The sequence below is a fragment of the Stomoxys calcitrans genome, chromosome 5 (assembly GCF_963082655.1).
Source record: "Stomoxys calcitrans chromosome 5, idStoCalc2.1, whole genome shotgun sequence".
In the NCBI taxonomy this organism is placed as follows: Eukaryota; Metazoa; Arthropoda; class Insecta; order Diptera; family Muscidae; genus Stomoxys; species Stomoxys calcitrans.
The window spans coordinates 120934484-120955283 of NC_081556.1; the positions used below are offsets into that span (position 1 = coordinate 120934484).

At 38.1% G+C, this 20800-nt stretch overlaps 1 protein-coding gene across 4 annotated transcripts in view; it reads right to left on the reverse strand.

Moving 5' to 3' along the window:
- The window catches only part of LOC106088392 (DNA-binding protein Ikaros), a 122921-nt gene that overhangs the window by 98679 nt on the left and 3442 nt on the right, over positions 1-20800 (reverse strand). For 2 of the 4 annotated variants that reach the window (XM_059370422.1, XM_059370417.1), the window contains exon 1: positions 12084-12931. The exons of 1 other annotated variant lie outside the window; for it this stretch is intronic. The gene's annotated coding sequence lies outside the window, so the exon portion shown is untranslated. Of the gene's footprint in view, positions 1-12083; positions 12932-19347; positions 19478-20800 lie in introns of those variants that run through there. One more of the 4 variants, XM_059370418.1, reaches the window with a different exon arrangement.

Genomic DNA, 20800 nt, shown 5'->3' on the forward strand with positions numbered 1-20800 from the left:
TTAGGAATTGGGAAATTTTCCTATTTTTTAAGGATATATTAATGTCTCTATACAATTTTGGGAACATGTACTTGGGTACATACGGCATGCATTGTTTGGGGACATGCGACGCTAGCACCCACATGTCCCCAAACTCATTTAATAGAAAATATAGGACAATTTTTTTAGAATCCGTATGGACGTTTCATTTTTTTTTCAAGTCGAGCTTAATGACCAAGCGAATGCAACACCCAACGGAGAGATTGTTAAATGAGTCATGAAGAAAATAAATTACCAGTTCCTCACACAAGGCAGGACACACTGGTGGACGCGCTTCGATAATTAGGTCTCCTCATCTCATCGGAATCATCGTGAACTTTATCCGTCCCTCTGACATGCCTACAATTCACAGTCAGTTATTCGAAGCACTTATAGTTGAGATCATAAGCACAAATCCTAAGTGAAATCTCAGTATGGACTCAAAAAACGCCTGAACCGATTTGCTTGAAATTTTTACAGAAGGTGTAGATTTCTAATGTATGTTAATGTCAATATACAATTTTTGGGGACATGCGCTTGGGTATATACTGTATGCATTGTTTGGGGACATGCGACACTATCAACCACATGTCCCTAAACTCATTAAATAATAATAATAATAATGTAAGAAAATTGTATAAAAAAAATATAATGTAAGAAAATTGTATAAAAACGTTCATAGATGGCGTAGATTTTTAAAAAGGCATATCACACACTTACATTTATTTTAAAAAGTTCCAGAACTTGGAGATTTGTGAAGCGATATAAGCAAATTTGTGTTTGCATCTTTATAGTAATAAAAAATATCAATCCGATCAAATAACTTGAGGTCAATTTGAGGAAATTTTTTACACTTTAATTGAGGAGTTACATTCGATGTGCTGCTCTTCGTCTCACTATCGGTTGTCAACTGATTTTCTCTTTCTAGGTTTATTGACGACGTGTCGATATACTCTTGTACAACTCAACGTCTTTCTTGTAACTTATTCTCTCGTCAGGAGGAATGTCAATAATATGCAGCATCTCAAGAGTGAATCTGCATTTGTAATGATTCTCCTGAGTGAGAATCTTTAATTCTTTGAAGTTCGGTTTGTGGCCAGTTTGGGCACAGTGGGCAGCAAAGGCGGTTTATTTGCAGCTTTTTGGTGTGACTTGTGTGAAGATTTAAAATTTTGACGAAATTTTTTATGGAAATTAAATTCTTAAAATTTTTATCTAAATCCAATTTCAACGATATTTTCCATGAAAATCAAATTTCACAATCTGTCTTATATATAAAAATCAATTTGTTTGTTTGTGTTTCCTTATAGACACAAAAACGGCTGAACCGATTTTTTTGAAATTTTTGCAGATGGTGCATAATGATCTGGTGTTGAAAATATGGTACTACATTTTTTGATAACTGAAGGGAGGTGGACCCTCCCCCTTATCCTAATTTTCAGAAACGCCAGAACTCGATGACGGGTGGTGCGATTTAAAGAAATTTTGTGTAACCTAAACACAAAAATTTCGGATGGGGCAACTAGGGGGGCCGCCCCACCCCCAAAACCTTGCAAATATATATATAGACCAACCACGACAATATGGGACTCAAAAAAAGGTATTTAAGATTAGAAAACGTATCTGTTATTCAATTGTCGGACCAAGTGTTTGGGGGACCACCCCAACCCCCAAAACACCTCGGACATATATACCAACCTTGGTAATATGGGACTCAAATAAAAGGTATTTGCGAGTAGAATAAGAATCTGATATGCAAATATGGGACCAAGTTTCTGGGTTCCACCCCTCCCACAAAACATCCCCAAACAGGACTTATTTACATGGTAGGTATTTGAGTGTAGAATACAAATCTGATATCCAAATGTGGGATCAAGTGTTGTCCCACAATTTTTAATTTTTACTTTACGACCATAGCAATTTTCTATGACCATTGAATTTCGATCAAATTTTCTATGAAAACAAAATTTTGATGAAATTATCCAAAGAGAATCAAATTTCGACGACGTTATTTCGACAAAAAAAACGAAAAATATTCTATGAAAACTTACATTTTGACAAAATTGTCTATGAAAGTTAAATAAAATGTCTATGAATGTTGAATTTTGACAAAATTGCCTTGAAAGCCATTTTTTTGGAATTTGACAAAATTTCGAAAATGTTTTATGAAACCTAAGTTTAGACGAAATTTTCCATGAAAGTTTAAGTTTGAGAAAATTGACTCGAAAATCCATTTTTTCGACTTTTTCCCACGAAAATCTCGGTTTTTGGCAAAACTTCTTCAAAAACTAGAAATTAGACGAGATTTTCTATTAAAAATAATATTCAGTTTGAATTTGGAATTTCGACAAAATTTTCTATGAAAATTTAATTTTGACCAAATTTTCTGTGGAAAACAAAATTTTGATAAAAATAACGATTTTCGACGACATTTTCTGATAAAAATGTTATTTCGATAAAATTTCGAAAAAATTTCTATGAAAACTAAAATTTTATCGAAAATATCTATGAAAATCTAATTTTGACGATATTGTCTTGAAAGTAAATTTTTGACGATTTTTTTCCATCTGAAAAAATTTTTATAAAAACCAATTTTCAGCGAAATTGGAAATTCGACGAGATTTCCTATAAAAATTAAATTTTGATTAAAAATTGAATTTCGGGAAAAATTTTGTATAAAAATTGAATTATGACGAAAATTTTGGCATAATTTTCTATAAAAAACATAAATTCTATAAAATTTCATTGCAGGATATTGTCCAGCTTTAGACCATTGTTTAATGCTTTTCTATTCAAAGAATAGTATAGCAAAAAACATTTTAAAAATCAGCAAAAAGTATTTTGTTGCTAGAAGCATTAGATTGGTTTTCTGTATCGCGATTTCATTTTCGACCAAGAAACATCATCAGCAGGAGATGTCAAATGGATCATGGTGCTTTATAACCATTCCAACTAGAGTAAGTTTTAAAGCAAGTAAGCAAGTTGTAAGTTGAATTTAAGACCAAAGAAAGAAAGCGCAAAAAAATAATAAAAATAAAAATTTCTTTGTAAAGGCAAACTTGGTTATGATAGTAAAATTTTCCACAAAGATCAAAGTTTAATCAAATTTTCAATGAAAATCAAATTTGATTATAATTTTTAAGAAAATCAAATTCGATATAAATTTTTTTTCGAAAAATTCAAATTCAACAAACTTTTTTAAACCAATTTGGTGAAATTTTTCACTTAAATCCAGTTTCGACAAGATTTATAAATAAACGGAAATCGAACTTCGAGTAGATTTTTCATGTAAATTCGGACTAAAAATTTTAATTCGGACAAAAAATTTATTTTCGACAAACATTTGTTTTTTACCACATTTTGTAGGAAGAATGTTTAGAAAATCAAAATTTTTATTAAATTGTCCACCGCAATAAAATTTTGATAAAAAATTTTTATAAAAACAAACTATTTTTGTAAAATCAAATTTTTGGATTTTTTTCTGTAAAATTTTACCACATTTTGACCAATAATCCAAGTTGTAACAGCTAAATCTAAACTTTTAGAAAACTTCTATGTCAAGGACAACTATGATAATCCTTTGCAAAGATATTCCCTAAAGGCCATTATCAAAGGCCTCTTCACCATTCCCCTGAGACCAGGCAAATTTACAACGCTCTGCTTAGTGTGTGTTTGTTTTTGGTGTTTCTTGTCATTTCAGATAAATGTAACGCAAAAACAAAATGACTTTGGAAAACCTGAGAATGTATCTTAAGAAAACCATACAAAAAATACACGAAAACCAAAAGAAAAAACAAACAGCAGAAAAAAAAAATAGTTACACCGACCGAGTATGAAATCACCAAATCAAAGAAGTAGAATGAAACCAAGTTGCAAGTAAGTAAGCCAAGCCGACCGAGTATTTGCCCAACCATGCAGACACATAAAACGGACACACAAACCCACAACTGGCATTCACAACTGACACACTAAGGCAGTCGTCAGTAAGCCAGCGAGTCAGCCAGCCAGCCAGCCACCTGCAAATGAAATCATTAAAGCTCTTTATGTGGCTCTTGTTGTTGCTGTTGTAGCTGCTGTTGTCTTCTTTGATTTTTCAGCGAGCGAGCTAGCTGGCTGGCTGGCTGGCAAGTACCAGCCTTAGCACTACCAACCTGCGCTGAACTAAACTGAAATGAACGAAACGGCCCACAAGGTAAGTGAGCTTATACAATACGAGTAACCCAGTTTTTTACTTCTTGCGCGCTGCTCTGTTGTTGTTGTTTTTGTTGCTTTCTTGATATAAAGCTGGGATTTCGCAATTCGTAGGAGATGTTGATGGTTGGTTGGTAGCTTGGCTGTTAGGAAGAGACAAACGGAAGCAGCAGGGAGGAGAGTTTTTGTTTTTTTTTTTTTGTTTTTGTGGCCATAGAACTAGCCAAGATCTAAGCTAAGATTTATCAAAAAACTATGACAACTGCAGTTGGAAGGGAAATGTGCACAGCACGATCATCAGTTGTGCTTAGATGACGAAGCAGCTTGGAAGTGCATCTGTTAAATGATCGTTTGAGTGAAAATAGTATTGCCCTTAGGTTAAAGAGAAATCTTGGGATAAAGTTGGCTGGGAAGTGAAATTGCTTAAGGAAACAGATTACTATTATTTCAAATTGAGTAAGGAATATTCTCTTATTACTTATGAGACACCTCTTAAAGAGAAATTTGATTTGGCTGTAATGTTGCCAGCAACATGTTTACCAATTCTTGTCAACATTTTATTCTAAGCCTTCTCAGTTGTACTTAGATGACGAAGCAGCTTGGAAATGCATCTGTTTAATGATAGTTTGAGTGAAAAAAGTTTGCCCTTCGGTTAAAGAGAAAACTTGGGATAAAGTTGGCTGGGAAGTAAAATTGCTTAAGGAAATAGATTTCTGTTATTTTGAGAGACACCTCTTAAAGAGAAATTTTATTTGGCTGCAATGTTGCCAGCAACATGTATCCCAATTCTTTGACTCTTAGCTTTCTGAGTGTAAGATGATTGGGTGACATTTAGAAATCTTGGATAAAACGGAAATTGGAAAAATTGTAAAAGTATAATTGGTTATAAAATGGGGTTTCAGTTACATAGATTGAGTAAGAAATGTTCTCCCATGACATTGAATAAAGAGCAACTCGCATAAAGAGAAATTGGATTTGACTAAAATGTTGATAGCAATATGCTTCAAAGTGCTTGGCAACATTTGAGTCTAGGCTTTCTGTGTGAGATGCATTTAAAACAATGAGGATTCTTGGTGTAGAGTTTAGTTAACAACAAGTAAAATCATGCTAAGTTCGGCCGGACCGAATCTTGGAAACCCACCAAATAAATTTATTGTAGTTGAATGGCATAATGTTATTCTACATACCAAACTTCTGCCAAACCAGCAAAAATTAAAGCTTCAAGGAGCCGAACAAGGATGATCGAGAGACCGGTTTCCATGGGAGCTATATCAGGTTATAGACTGATTTGAACCGTATTTTGCACAGTTGTTGAAAGTCACAACAAAACACTACATCCTCAATTTCTGCCAAAACGGACTTAAATTGCGGCTTGTAAGGGCTCAAGAAGTCAAATCGGGAGATCGGTTTATATGGGAGCTATATCAGGTTATAAATCGATTCAGACCGTACTTGGCACAGTTGTTGGAAGTCATAACAGGACACCGCATGTAAAATTTCAGCCAATTCGGACAAAAATTGCGGTTTCCAGGGGCTCAAGAAGTCAAATCCGGAAATCGGTTTATAAGGGAGCTATATCAGGTTATATATCGATTTGGTCCTTACTTGGCATTGTTGTTGAAAGTCATAACAGACCACTATGTGCAAAATTTCAGCCCAAACGGATGAAAATGGATGCTTCCAGGGACTCAAGAAGTCAAATAGGGAGATCGGTTTATATGGGAGCTATATCAGGTTGTTGACCGATTTGAACCGTACTTAGCACATTTGTTAAAAGTCTGTTATGACACTATGTGCAAAATTGTAGCCACAAAAATTGCGGCTTCTAGAGGCTCAAGAAGTCAAATCGGGAGATCGGTTTATATGGGGGCTATATCCAAGTCTGAAACAATATGGCCCATTTACAATCCCCAACAACCTACATCAATATTAAGTATCTCTGCAAAATTTCAAACGGCTAACTTCACACGTTCGACCGCTATAGTGATTTCGACAGACGGACGGACATGGCTAGAATATTTCGAAGTGTTACAAACGGAATGACTAGATTAGTATACCCCCAACCTATGGTGGTAGGTATAGAAAGGCTTGCAACTAGCCTAGACGAAGCTAGGAATTTTCTGTTGGGCGATACGTCATTTCGAAATGTTTTATTTGGCTGAAATGTTGTTAACAGCATATTTCGAAATGCTTAGCAACATTTTAATCTAGGCTTTCTGCGTGTGAGATGAATTTACTGACCTCTCGTTGAGCTTCACCAGAGTATCTAAAAATGCAAATTTTCCTACTAATATTCCTTGAGAAACAGTTGGAAGACTACTTCATATCAGGTTTGAGCTCAATGATAAGAGTTCTCCTTTTTATGGGGAGTCCGAACGCCGTTCGGCATTGCGACATCTTTTTTGAGCCCAGCACGGGATAACTAAGAGCACCACACAGGCTGGTATTATTAACTCCGACTTTTATGGTGTTCATCGTTATCATGAGAAGCTCTGCTGATAGATAGCGGGCGTGTCCATTGGTACGGAGCAGCTGCAATTGCGGCTGCGAGCAATCAGCGATATGGAGTGGAAGCTACCGTACCGCAGAGTTAGTATGTCCGCCTATGACTCTGAACGCCTGGGTTCGAATCCTGGCGAGACTATCAGAAAAAATGTTCTGCGGTGGTTTTCCCGTCCTAATGCTGGCATCATTTGTGAGGTACTTTGCAAAGCAATGACATTTTAAAAATTCCTGGGGAGGGGGGTAAAACCCCATATGTCTTATTAGGCCTGATATTTAATAACGGCGGAGATAAGAATACCCCAGAACAAGTTTCTTAATTGCGCTATAGAATGTGTACGGTCTAGTTTAAATGAGGTCAGTGTTGCCCTCTCCCTGGCTAAAAAACAACAAGACAGCAGGAGTCTATGGGTTGCCGGTTGAACCATTTAAAACCGCATGCATCAGCTGGTCTTTGCAATCTGGATAGAAGAACTCCAGCTGAAGAAGTACGCCCTGGCGGCCTTCCGGGATATCAAGGGGCCAATTCACAAAGTGGTGATCATAAGGCGGACGATGTCGTGCTGAGGATCCGAAACACGATGTCTACGATCAGCGAGATTATGAAAAACTCCCGAGTGAAGGAGTTAGCCATGGCCGCCTTTCTGCATATAGAGGGAACATTTCACAAAATAGAGATCGCAATGCGGACGATTCCCAGGTTCTTATTCAGGACAGTTTGTTGTCTTATCCAGGACAGTTTGTCTCCACCATCATTAAAAGGTCACTGAATAGACTGTCAGAATGGGCTTAGTGGAATGTGTCAAGTACAGAGAAAAGATAAGGTACCGGATTCTAGATTCTGGACGAGATCTGCAGTTCTGGATGGAAGCGAAAACTCCAGGTCTTGTCCTTATCTAATCGATCCTGGAAAAGGAATACTAAGGAAAGAATAAGAAAGGCACTGAGCGATTTCTACAACTGTAGGATAATATTCGCTTGGTATTGATCTACTTGATTTACACTGCTAGTGTGAGACCAGAGCATACACATGGAACACTGGTATGGTGAAAGACCAGGGATCCCAACATAGTCCAAATATTGGCCTTCGTTAGAAAGGAAGATTTATGCCGCAGCCATGTTTCGAGGCTCTGGTGAATATACAGCTTATTGAGATCCATATACAGTGCCGCCAAGATTCCGTTCATGGTGAGGTACCTTGACATGCTGAACGACGACGAGTGCGACCACTGTTCCATTGTGGATACTATGGAAACAAAGGATAATCGACATGTCGATGGAGATCGTATGTGGCCACATTTCAATTCTAGATACTATAGAAGACTGTGGAGCCTCTCAGACTACTGGCACCGATTCAATGTAAGATCTTCACGATTCACTTTCCGGGTAGAGAAAATTGGGAGACGAATGTTGTGTTTGAGTACACCTCGGTCTACACCAATGACTCCAAACTGAAGTTTGGCAGAATTATGGGATATTAATCTCATGCACTCGATTGAGATAAGTTCCTAAGACTGCCGGGCGAGTGTTTTGTCTTTCAATTAGAGGTCCGCGTTTTTATAATAGCCGTAAGTGAAATCATGCGAATGGGTTTACCATACTCGAAACGTAGCCAGCAGTAGAAAGAGGATACTCACCGCTGAAAATATTGTCGATGTTCACGTCGGGGTTTGAACCCAGGCATTGGGCGTCATAGGCGGACATGCTAACCTCTGGGCCACGGTGGCCTCCGGACTATATATAGAATCCCTGAACATACTCCAAGCTCATGACATGATTTGGACACGATTTTATGCCTAGAAACGAGATAGAGGCTGTAAGAGGACAGACACAATCAGTCGTCGTCAGACTCTTCCCTACCGTCAACCGAAGGAGGACAAAGAAGTTACTGAGTTTTGATAAGATTTTTTATAACCGCACATTGTGCTATAGTCAAATGTCTAAATTAACTCCAGGGTCAGGGTTCAGTCGTCGGTCTTGCATGCGTTCTATTTGTCGAACTACTGAACATGGTAGAGAGAGTAGAAAGTGCAAAGTCGGTGGAAATCTGTACATGGATGTATAACTGCCAGAACTCTTTGGCCTACCATCGACCGGAGGAGGATGAAGGAGTTGCTGGCTTTTGAAAAGAGGTCTCAAGGATCTACTCCAAGCTCATAACATAGCGCTGATTGTGCCGGGAAATAAGATAGCACCTGGAAAAGATCATACATGGTAAGAGAATCACCCGTCGCTTTCATATAAGCGCCATTTATCAGGTTACTGAACATAGTAGCCAGTGTATCTGTGTCATAGTGGGAATCTATACATGAATGTATAAATGCCAGGATTTTCTTGCCTGCCGTGGAACAAAGAAGGAAGAAGGAGTTTCCGGGTTTTGATAAAAGGAGTTGTAATCAGGCAAATGCTTGAATTAACTCCAGGGTCATGACACAGAACTGGATTGGGTTCCCAGACACTATGGTGTTCAGGAATATGAGAAGGTGGAAAAATGTATGAGTAATGTCCACGGCGAGCTAGCCAGTCGTCGGTCTTGCATGCTCACCATTTGTCGAACTACTGAACATAGTAGAGAGGATAGCAAGTGCAAAGTCGTTGGAGTGGTGGAAATCTGTACATGGGTGTAGAACTTCCAAACTTCTGTGGCCTACTATCGACCGGAGGGGGATGAAGGAGTTGCTGGCTTTTGAAAAGAGATCTGAAGGTTCCACTACAGGAGCTATAACTGGGAACTGTTTGATGGGTCGTAAATTAACTTTGCTTATTTCCTACAAACATTGACAACGAATTTTCATCATCGGGAGGTGGTATTTCTCCGATTTGGTTGTACTTGCAAATGATATCTGAGAAATCTGCTCAAATATGTAGACAAGGCGGAAGGATTACAAAAGCGGTGCAATAAGACCGTCTTATCGCTCCTTTTAATACCCACCACCAAAGGATGAGCTGGAACTTTCCACCGATTCTTTTTTTGTTCATAGGCAGGTTAAGTTCGAAGATGTGCTGTATTGGACTATATCTTGATATAGCCCCCATATAGACCGATCTGCCGATTTAAGGTCTTAGGTCCATAAAAGCCACATTTATTATCCTTTTTGCTGAAATTTGTTAGGGTACACTACCTTTTTCAACTTGGCCCATATCGGTCGAGATTTGGATATAGCTGCCATATAGACCGATCTCTCGTCTTATGGTCTTGGGCACATAAAATGCGCATTTAATGTCCGATTTCGCCCAAATTTGAACAGTGAGTTGTCTTATGCCCTTCGCCATTTTTTTCAATCTGGCCCATAGATGGCACATAGTCCGATCTCTCGATTTAAGGTCTTGGGCCCATAAAAGGCCCATTTTTTTATATAGCTGCGATATATACCGATATGCCGATTTAAGGTTTTGGGCCCATAAATGGCGCATTTATTGTCCGATTTCACTGAAACTTGGGATAGTGAATCCTTGCGAACCGTTTGACATCCTTTTTTAATTTGGCCCAGATCGGTCTAGATTTAGATATAGCTGCCATATAGACCGATCGCTCGATTTAAGGTCTTTGGCCCATAAAAGGCGCATTTATTGCCCGATTTCACTGAAATTCAGGACAGTGAGTTCTGTCAAACCCTTTGACATCCTCTTTTAATTTAGCCCAGATCGGTCCAGATTTGGATATAGCTGCCATATAGACCGATCGCTCGATTTAAGGTCTTTGGCCAATAAAAGGCTCATTTATTATCCGATTTCGCCAAAATTTGGGACAGTGAGTTATGTTAGGCCCTTCGATATCTTTGTTCAATTTGACCCCGATCGGTCCAGATTTGGATATAGCTGTCATATAGACCCATCTCTCGATTTAAGGTCTTTGGCCCGTAAAAGACGCATATATTGTCCGATTCCGCCAAAATTTGGGACGGAAAGTAATGTTAGGCCCTTGGATATAGTTTTTTCAATTTGGCCCAGGTCGGTCTAGATTTGGATATAGCTGTCATATAGACCGATCTCTCGATTTAAGGTCTATGACCCATAAAAGGCGCATTTGTTGTCCGATATTACTGAATTTTGGGACAGTGAGTACTGTCAAACCCTTTGACATCCTTTTTTAATTTAGCCCAGTTCGGTCCAGATTTGAATATAGCTGTCATATAGACCCATTTCTTGATATAAGGTCTTTGGCTCATAACAGGCGCCTTTATTGTCCGATTTCGTTGAAGTTTGACACAGTGACTTTTGTTAGGCCTTTCGACATTCGTGTCCTATATGGTTCAGATTGGTCTATATATGAATATAGCTGCCAAAAAGACCAATATTGAATCAAAATTGAATAGTAACTACTATTTATTAGACCACTCAATGTCCGTGCCGATTTTGGTCCAAATCGTATCATATTTGGATATAGCTGCTATGGATCCATAAATAATGCAATTTTCATCGGATTATGACATAAGGTGGTTTACATATGTACCCTAGGTGGTGGGTATCCAAAGTTATGGCCGAACTTAATGCTTTTTACTTGTTTTAGTTCGAAGGTATCTGTTTGAAATTTTGCACTTTTACTTCTTATTGATGTAGGTCGCTGAGGACTGCAAATGGGCCAAATCGCATGTTTCATAAATATTATGAAAAGTTTCATTGGGACAAAATTAAACATTTTTTCAAAAATTTTATGACAAAATCATTAATATCATGAAAAATTTTCTTTCTGTGTATAAAAACACGGTCCCGGGTCATTACCCGTTTTCTTAAGGCAATTTCAATCAGAGCACATGTTTTCAATTTTTACCCTAAATTTCCCAAATGTACGCAAATATGGCAACCCTATTAGTAATGCAATCACTAGAAATTGCATCACTGGCTCACTGACATTAAAATCGGTTAGCAACTTATCAAAAATTGTGGCAGGTTCGTCGGCATCGAATGAAAAAAAAAAAACAAAAAAATGGTCTCTGCCATTTGTAAGTGGGTGGGTGGTTGTAGTTGTGAGTCTGAGAGTTCGTTTTTTATTATTTCTTCATGTCACGATGTCACTACTGCAGGTGGATACGGATATTGTGGATAAATAAATTTTAAGCAATGCGACGACGATCTGTTGTGAAAGAACAAAAAAAAACACAAACGAGTGTGTGTAACGCACAAAATATTTTTCCTCTGTGGGATTTCAGAAGTCACAGCGGAAAGAAGAAAAAAAACAAAACGAAATATCGCCCATTGGCTTGATTTATTTGATGTTCTTAAATTATTTGGGTCATCTGTTCGTATGGTTATTTTCTATAATTTTTTTTTACCAAATAAACAAAAGGTATTGTTTATGAGAAATACTATATAGAATTAATGAGGAGATGTGTCTATTTTTTAGATTTTTTTTTTTTTGATAGGGAACTCACATTTCTGGTGATGAATTAGTAAACCGACTTTGGTTTTGTATCCTTTATTTATTTGCTGATTCGTCTTTGAAGTAATGTTTGATAATTCATCCACTTTTATTTAAGGTTGCGGCTGTTTGTTTTTGTTTTTCTCTTTTAAGAATTTTTTTGCGTTTTCTTTTTTCTTTTTAAAATTGGCGCTTTCTATTCTATTTTTTCGTCAGTATAAAATTGCGGCCGCATTGAATTTATGTCACTATGGCTCTTTGCATTGTAAAATTGTTGTTGTAGTTGTTGGTGTAATTAGAAGAGATCGTGGAAGACACAAAGAATTTCTACGGCGGATGTTCTATGTGAGAAAATAATAATAACGAACGCGTACGACTTTTAGCGACTAACTGATTGACCGACCGTCCGTCCGTTCTTTCAAGCATACATTGGTGTGTTGTTAGTTGTGCGACATTGATGATGGCAACACCAACAGACGGCAACAATACAAAAGGCACAATGTTCGATATAAAGCGTTAAATGACGCGCTGATTTCTAAGTTCAGAAACGCACTGAAAGCATCCACTCTTGGGAACGAACACAAACTCGAAGCTCAACACACAATATTCGTTGTTGTTACCGCCACCTCTAATAATGATGATGGTAGTCGGATGGATTGTTGGTTGGCTGCTTGCTAATACTTCTTGACACTGTAACCGCAATGAGAAACAATTTCGAAAAAAAAACAACAACAAACAACAGCAACAACACTAAACCGAAAATAACGTCAAAAAAGGTTCGCGAAGTGATGTTGTCGTCGTCGTCGATGTCGTGTTAGCCGCTGTGTACGTTGTCAACAAATTCCGCATCCGCAATGGTCGCAAAACAAAAACATACTGAACCAACTGTCAATGGGGCTGGTGGCGTTGAAGCGCAAAACACAAACGGCAAATCTCAAAGTTTGGGATGACAACGTTGAAGGTGGCTGCGTCACTGTGACGCCGGCAGCAGAACACCAGGCCTAATGATAGTGCACCCATTTAAGTGGATATAATTTTCTAAAGGAACAAAACGGCTGCTCAGTCAACGCCAGCAACCAAGCTTTGCTGGGGCTACACACCAACGCTAGTATGGAGCATTTAAGCAAATTAAAAGCAAAAACAACTGACATAGAAAACATGAATGGCATACTCCAAATGCGAGCATGCCGTTGTTGCTGTTGTATTTTCTCATATTCTCCATAGTAAATGGGGGAACGAAGCTGCGGCAGCACCAAAAGCAGCCGCAGTTGCTGCGACATATGCTGCTTTTGCTTGCTGCCTTATCATCGACATCGTTCGCTGTTGCTGCAGGTATTTCCCTCATTCATAGTGTGCTTGCGTTTCTTTTTTTGTGTGTTTTGTTTTTTGTTGCGTTTTCTCAAGGCCTACAGATTTAGGCCAAAAATCTCAAGTGATCTAAACCAACCAAACAAGAAACAAGAGTCGGTTCGAATCTGTCTGTCGTTCGTTTTTTCATTCGTTTGCAATCGTTTCGCATTGCCACTTACATACACTGCCACCTACCTATTCAAAGAGCAGACCAATACCACCGCCACCACCCCCTCCTCACCATCACCCTCACCCAATTGTATAGTGTCGTTAGTAAAGTGCGGTGGCTGGCTGACTGCTTGTATTATGTTAAAGCTTGTGTGTGTGACTCAGTTTAGTTGTGGGGCCCCCTATACTTCACTATGCAAGTGAGAGGATTGAGCGGCAGGCATATATACATATGTATGTGCATGCATGCGACCAACTTACTAAACCCCCACAAACAATTTTAAACATAAACACACCAACAATCGACATACTCGTGTACGCATCATGCGATTACACAGCAATGGAAGAAGACGAAGAAGAGCAATAGAACATCACTTGTAACAGCGATGAAAGAGTGCATAAAATCCGCTCTACTCACATTTTAATTTGGGGGATATATCTGTATGTACATACATACATTTGTGAACATATTATGATTGTTGGTTTGTTTGGTTGTTAGAACGCATCGCTCATCCGTCCATTCATCAATCGCGATTGAGAAATTTACCATTTTTTTATCTTTGTAGGGGGGCTGAGAGGAAAGGTATACTTTTGTAATGAGTAAATTTAATAGAGCGCAAGACACAAACAAAAACAACAACTAGAGAGAAGATCGTCGGTCAACCACCAATTCTATTCTATAAAACACATTTAAATGATCAGCAATATGGAAGGGAATGTCACTTGGGAATTACATTTGTATAATTGTGTAGAGCTATGTTGCATTGAAAGGGATGCTGTAGTACATAAGCAAAAATATAGCTACAATTCTCATGAGAAAAATTTTTTTTAATCCTGATACTCTGCGCCTATCTTCTGGAATAAGGGACTAGTGAGCAAACTAAATATTTTTATAAAATGAAAAAAAAAAAATTTAACTAGTTTCATACGCCCACTATGCACCTATATTTATGCATAGGGATACCTCTTTCCTAACTCTAGCTAGAATTTTTTTTAAGACAGCTCTATTCTTGCGTAATTTTCTACCCATTCGGTGTTAATGGATTAAGTTCGATCGACCCGAACTTTGGATACCCGCCACCGTAGGTATATGTATATATAATGATCTCTAATTATAACTATCCTCTTTGTCGACATCCATATAAGGAGGTAGATCGTTTTTGACTTGTGCATGCTGAGATCTAATAAGTCCATTTATTTCAGATAGCAAGAAATCATATAAAAACCAGGAAGGAAAGGCAACAGTCGAGCGGAGCCGACTATATAATACCCTACACCTAACCTTAAATTATAAAATCGGGCAATAGATATATGTATATGAGAGCTACATCTAAATCTGAAGCGACTTTTTTCGAACAGATCGTTTGAAAATTATTGTTTCTACGGCCATATAACTGCAAATCCGGGGGAAAATACATATGGGAGCTATATCCCAATCTGAACCGATTATAATGAAATTTTGCACATATGTTAGGATGAGTAACAAAACAATGCAGTTCGGTCGAAAATTGTTTTACTGCTGCCATATAAGTGCAAATCCGGCGATAGGTATATCCAAATGTAAACCGATTTTGATGAAATCTTGCAGATATGTTAAGATCAGTAACAAAACAATTCGTGCTAAATTTTGTGCAGATCTGTTGAAAATTGTATTAGTTACTACGGTCATTTAAGAGCAAATCGGGAGATACATATATATGGGAGCTATAACTAAATCTGAACCGATTTTGATTTTCCATATATGTTAAGATCAGTAATAAAAAATAATACAATAATAAAAGTTTTAGCCACCCCAAAATTTTAAAAAATTAATTATTTTCGTTAAAATTTGCTAATTTTATTGCTATTCAATTATTCGTTAAAATTTGCTAATTTTATTGCTATTCAAAGGGTTTTAGCCCCTTAGATAAGACTAACACGCCGCCATCCAGGAATTGAAGCAAGCTGTAGCTTGCACAATTGTTACGGTTACAATTCGATGCGATGCGATGCTACGTAATCATCGCACACGAAATCGGTTTTATTGACACACCATTCCATGCAGTATAGACCAATCTCGCCTGCGCCTGGCGCTTGTGAACCCACATGGAACATTTGGGGATACCAGTCAGGCCCGATACTGCAGAGTTAGCAATAAACGCCTAGAGTTAAACACGGCTAAAAATTGTTTCCGTGTTTCCGCAGGATTTGAACCCAGGCGTTCAGCGACACAGTCGGACATGCTAACCCCTGCGCTACGGTGGCATCCAAATCGTTTGATACTAGGGAACATAAATGCGGACCTCGCACAGGGGCAAGGCTCTGACCAAGCAGCTTAACATGTTGCGCGGTGAATGAGGACGCCGCCACTAGACTTACCGGTAATTGCAGCATCTCGCTAGAAATTGCATCATGTGATCTGTAAACGACGTCTCCTGGCAAACCGTCATTTCATTGGGAGCGGATAACTTTCCCATAATTCTCACCTTTGGTCGACTATCCGATTTCATAACCTTTGAATGCCAAACGTGTAACAATCAGAAGTAAGCTGATTGGGACGGCTTCCGCGAATACACCAATGGCCATTTGATTTAGCTTGCGATACTCTCAGATGTGCATATTGCTGAGAAGAAATTCAGAGCCATCATTAGCGCAGAATCTGCACGCTTTTTACCAGCCGGTCGAATACTCCAAGTGCGGCCCAAACTCCCGGCGCAGACAGTGGTACTCGAAAACGAGCATAGTGGAACTCGCTGCTCCGAACGTAAGTGGAATTTATGGATAGAGCACGTGAAGCAATGTAACTTAGGCGCCGGCATTGGCAAGCTGTCGCCTAATGTTAAGTTATTTTGGAACCCCAGCAAGAGCGATGACAGTACCTCAGTCCCTTTGTAGACGTATCAGCAACTGATCCGAAGAGATACGGTCGGTGAGTGACACGGCAAGAAGGAAGCGATGACAAACCATCACAATTTGCTTTGGAAGCGCCAAGTCGTCCAAGACGTTGGGCCATACGGAATCTCTATACTGACGCTGAGGAACTTGGATGTAATGGGAGACAAGAACATGACCCGGATCTTCCACTTGTCCCTGAGCACGCTCATAAAATGTTTGGGTAATGAGCAGAGTGATCCCGCTATTGAAGCCTGGATAGAACCCTTATAAAGGTGAGTTGTATAGAGCGATCTCCATTCTCACGTCGGAAGCTTGAGGGATCACACCTACCCGGCCTAATTGACGAATTTACATTTGCTGAGCATCAGTAGGGATTCCGTAGATTGCACAGCACGACGACTGCTTAGCACGTCATCACTACACATTTTAAGCTATGCGATAGAACGGTCCCCTGGACCTCTCAAAAACCTTCGTTACGGTCAATCATGCTACGCTTTTTGAGAACATCGCTAACACGTCCCTCAGGTCGGGTCTAAAACCGTGGATTACGAACTATTTAGACATAAGAGTCGAAGCCCCAAAGGCGTGGTGATATCTGCTTAACCTCTTGCTCTCCTCTATTCTACACCCTCCAGACGACATCGAGATCGTATCATATACGAACGATTGTATGATCATGGCTTCGCCATATAGCATATATTAACCCTTAAGTACCCTAAAGTAACATCTAAAAATGTTCCTTATATGTGAACAAACTTACTTTTAAAAAGAAAATTTTGGCCAAATTTTTTATTTACGCGAAAATTTTACTAAATTTGCTGTAAATAGTAAATGTTGACAAAAAAAATTATAAATAACAAGGATATACTAATGAAATTTAAAGTCACTTGCAAAAACATAAGTTGAAAGGCCGAGGTACATCATTAAGTTTGTCAAAATATGCCTATTGTGAATGTTTTTTGCGGGTGGTAACATTAATTTCTGAAAAATTTACTATGGCAACCCTGACAAAAGATGTTCTATATAGTATATATGTCGAATTGTAGCAAAGTTATAGGGATAGTCAATATATGACGTTAATTGTGGTAAAATATTATTGTGTAGCCCAGAGGCTAGTAAGATTTTTGACAGCATAGCAAATTTTGACGTTTCATTGAGCAAAGTCTAATGGCAGTAATTGTTAGAAAAAGTACACATTTTTGTATTGAACACGCGTTGATCAATGCTGACCGTGACAGTTTTGAAAAAGAAATCAGAATTGGCTAAACAAATATTTTATCGAACAATTTATAGTTCTAAAACTTCATGATTAGTAATTCACAATAGCATTATATTCTGTACAAACCGGATCATCCGATTTGGCTGAAATTTTGCATGAGATGTTTTGTTATGACTTCCAACAACTGTATGGCGCAAATCGCATCATAACCTGATATAGCTGCCATATAAACCGATGTGGGATCTTGATTTCTTGAGCCTCTAGAGGGCGCAATTTTCATCCGATTTGGGAGAAGTGTTGTATAACGGCTTCTCCTATGAACTTCAACATACGTGTCCAATACAGTCTAAATCGATCTATAGCTCGATACAGCTCCCACATAAACTGATCTACCGATTTTGCTTCTTGAACCCATACAAAGCGCAATTCTTATCCGAATGGACTGAAATATTACGCAACAAATTCTACAATGTTCAGCATTCAATTCATTTATTGTCCAAATCGGACTATAACTTCATATAGCTATAATAGCATAACAGTTTGCCTAAAAAGAGATACCGCGCAAAGAACTCGACAAATGCTATCCATGGTGGAGGGTATATAAGATTCGGCCCGGCCGAACTTAGCACGCTCTTACTTGTTTTTTTTTTTGTTTTTGGAATTTTTATATAATAGGAAACTGACAATAAAACCTTTTACCTAACCTAAGAGAAAACTAAAGACATTTGATTTCAATAAAAAACATATTTTTCGTAAATTTTCAACTTAGCTCTTCCACCGGCAACTAGAGAAAATGCTCTTCAATATTAGTATAAAAGAAAACAAGGAACTCTTTTTCATATGCTTTCTTTGTTTGTGTTTTATACCCCCGCAGATGAGGTGGTCAATTTCGTTCCAGCTTTCACTGAGTTCTACTTTGAGAGTTGGTCAAGGTAAAAGCTTTGAAGGTTATTTTCAATGATATAATAATTCGATGAGTTTGATAAAAAAAGAACACAAAAAGGTAGGCTTCCACAGAATAACTCAAAAATCGTTTATTTCATAACAGGCTTTTAATTTAAAGTACCCAGCAAATGCATTTCACAATTGTTATCATTACCAATAACATACTCACAAACATGTCCTCAAGCAAAGTTTCGCATAAAGTGCACATGCTGCCACTATCATAAAAAAAGGAAAACTGTTATTTTATAACACCCTCTCGCTGGTAACCCAAATTTTCTGTTGTCTCTATTTTGCGGAATGTTACATATTTGCGCTGTCACCCAATTGTCACACTCATATAGCACAACATTTCCGTTTTTCTCAACCAAAGCAAGCCTTTGCACATTCTCTTTACAAACACACACACACAGCCAGACTCAAAAAGTATCATCACTCAGTGTAGGGCAGTGATAGTCCCTACAAACGCACACAAACACACTCTCCCTCACTCACATAAATCGGAAACGTATGCTAAACACGCACAAATCCATTCAAAATATATATAGGACAGAGAGGGCAGCTGGTTCACTGGCCATTGAGAGGGGGCAAGGAGACAGCAGAATAGTCAGCCGCACATAAATGACCCTTTTTAGTCGTATAGCTCCCCTTGGTATAATTTTATCGTTATGTTTTTGTATCAGCTTTTCCCTTTAGGTTATAACACACTTGCAATCAAACTCACTCTGTTTAAAGACACATTTTTCTTTTATTCTGGCTCCACTCGTTTGTTAGATGTTTCATATGTAATTCTTTTAATTTTCATTTATTTTCATTAATTTTTTATAAAATATAGACAAGTTCCTTGTGTTTTTTTTTTTACATCAACTTAAGATAATTTTGTACTTCTTGTAGTTTGTAATTTTGTAATGAAGGAAAGACAATAAAGGATATTATGACAGTAGGGGTCTTTATCGATAACCATCCCAATAGGGAGAGCGAGAGAATGTGTGGTGAACATAAGAATAATCTATGCGCCTACACAGCAATGTTATCGATACATAACCGAAGTTGGTATAAGGTAACGGTACTTGGATTGCCGTAATAAGTAATCATCAGATGTAAACGGCCCATAATGGAAGGATTTTATTGTATTTATTTATTTATGTACTGTATTAACTGTGTTTTATTTTAGTACTTTCCAGGACAACGAAGTTCTGGATAAATTACCAGTGCAGGCTTATGTAGAACATCTTTCGTCAGGATTGCCATGATATGTTTTTCACAAATAAGTGTGGTCACTCGCAGAAATCCTCTATTGTGAATGGCAAAATAAAATTAAAACCAATTATTTTTGCAATTGCCTGCAAAAATCTTAATAAATTTTATTTAACTGCTATGCCTACACATGTTTGGCAAACTTTACTTATAAATTTTACAAATATTTGCACTTTTTTCCTCATATTGTTTTAACAGGTTGGCAAATGGCGTTACCACCTTATGGCAAATAAACGGCCTTGCACTGGAAACTTTTTTGCGTTTTATTTTTTCCCTTATATTAATACTTCAGGAAGCTCTACGTGCAACAGCAAAATGGTCTGGGTATAAATCCGTTCAAGACAGAAATAGTTCTTTTCAGCAGGAGATACAAGTTGCCTACAGTGGAACCTGTCTCCTTTGGTGAGAGAATATTCCATTTACAGAAAGCGCAAAATACCTGGGTGATGCACTGAATTTAATGCTACATTTTATGCCTCTGGACATTGTGGCTATCCATATTGCAGCGACCACTGCCATGAGGTTAAGGGAGCTTTCTTATTGGCCATGTGGCGGCTACGGACATTGTGTTATCCTTGATACAACATCCGATGTTTCAGGCAGTGTGAATTACACCCTACCTGAGCCGCTTTTTGATACAAATTACTGTACCACTATTCTTGATAGAACCGATTGGAACTACGATATCCATGGTAACAGAAGTTACATATACTTCTATACGGATGGTTCCAAACTAAACGACCAGGTGGGCTTTGGGGTGTACTCTAAGGATCTAGAACTGGTCATATCGAAGAGGTTACCCGACCACTGCAGTGTGTATCAAGCAGAGATCCTTGCAATTAAGGAAGTGGTGGAATGGCTAAGATATAATGTAATTAGGACGATTGGCGTAAACATCTTCTCAGGCAGCCATTAAATCC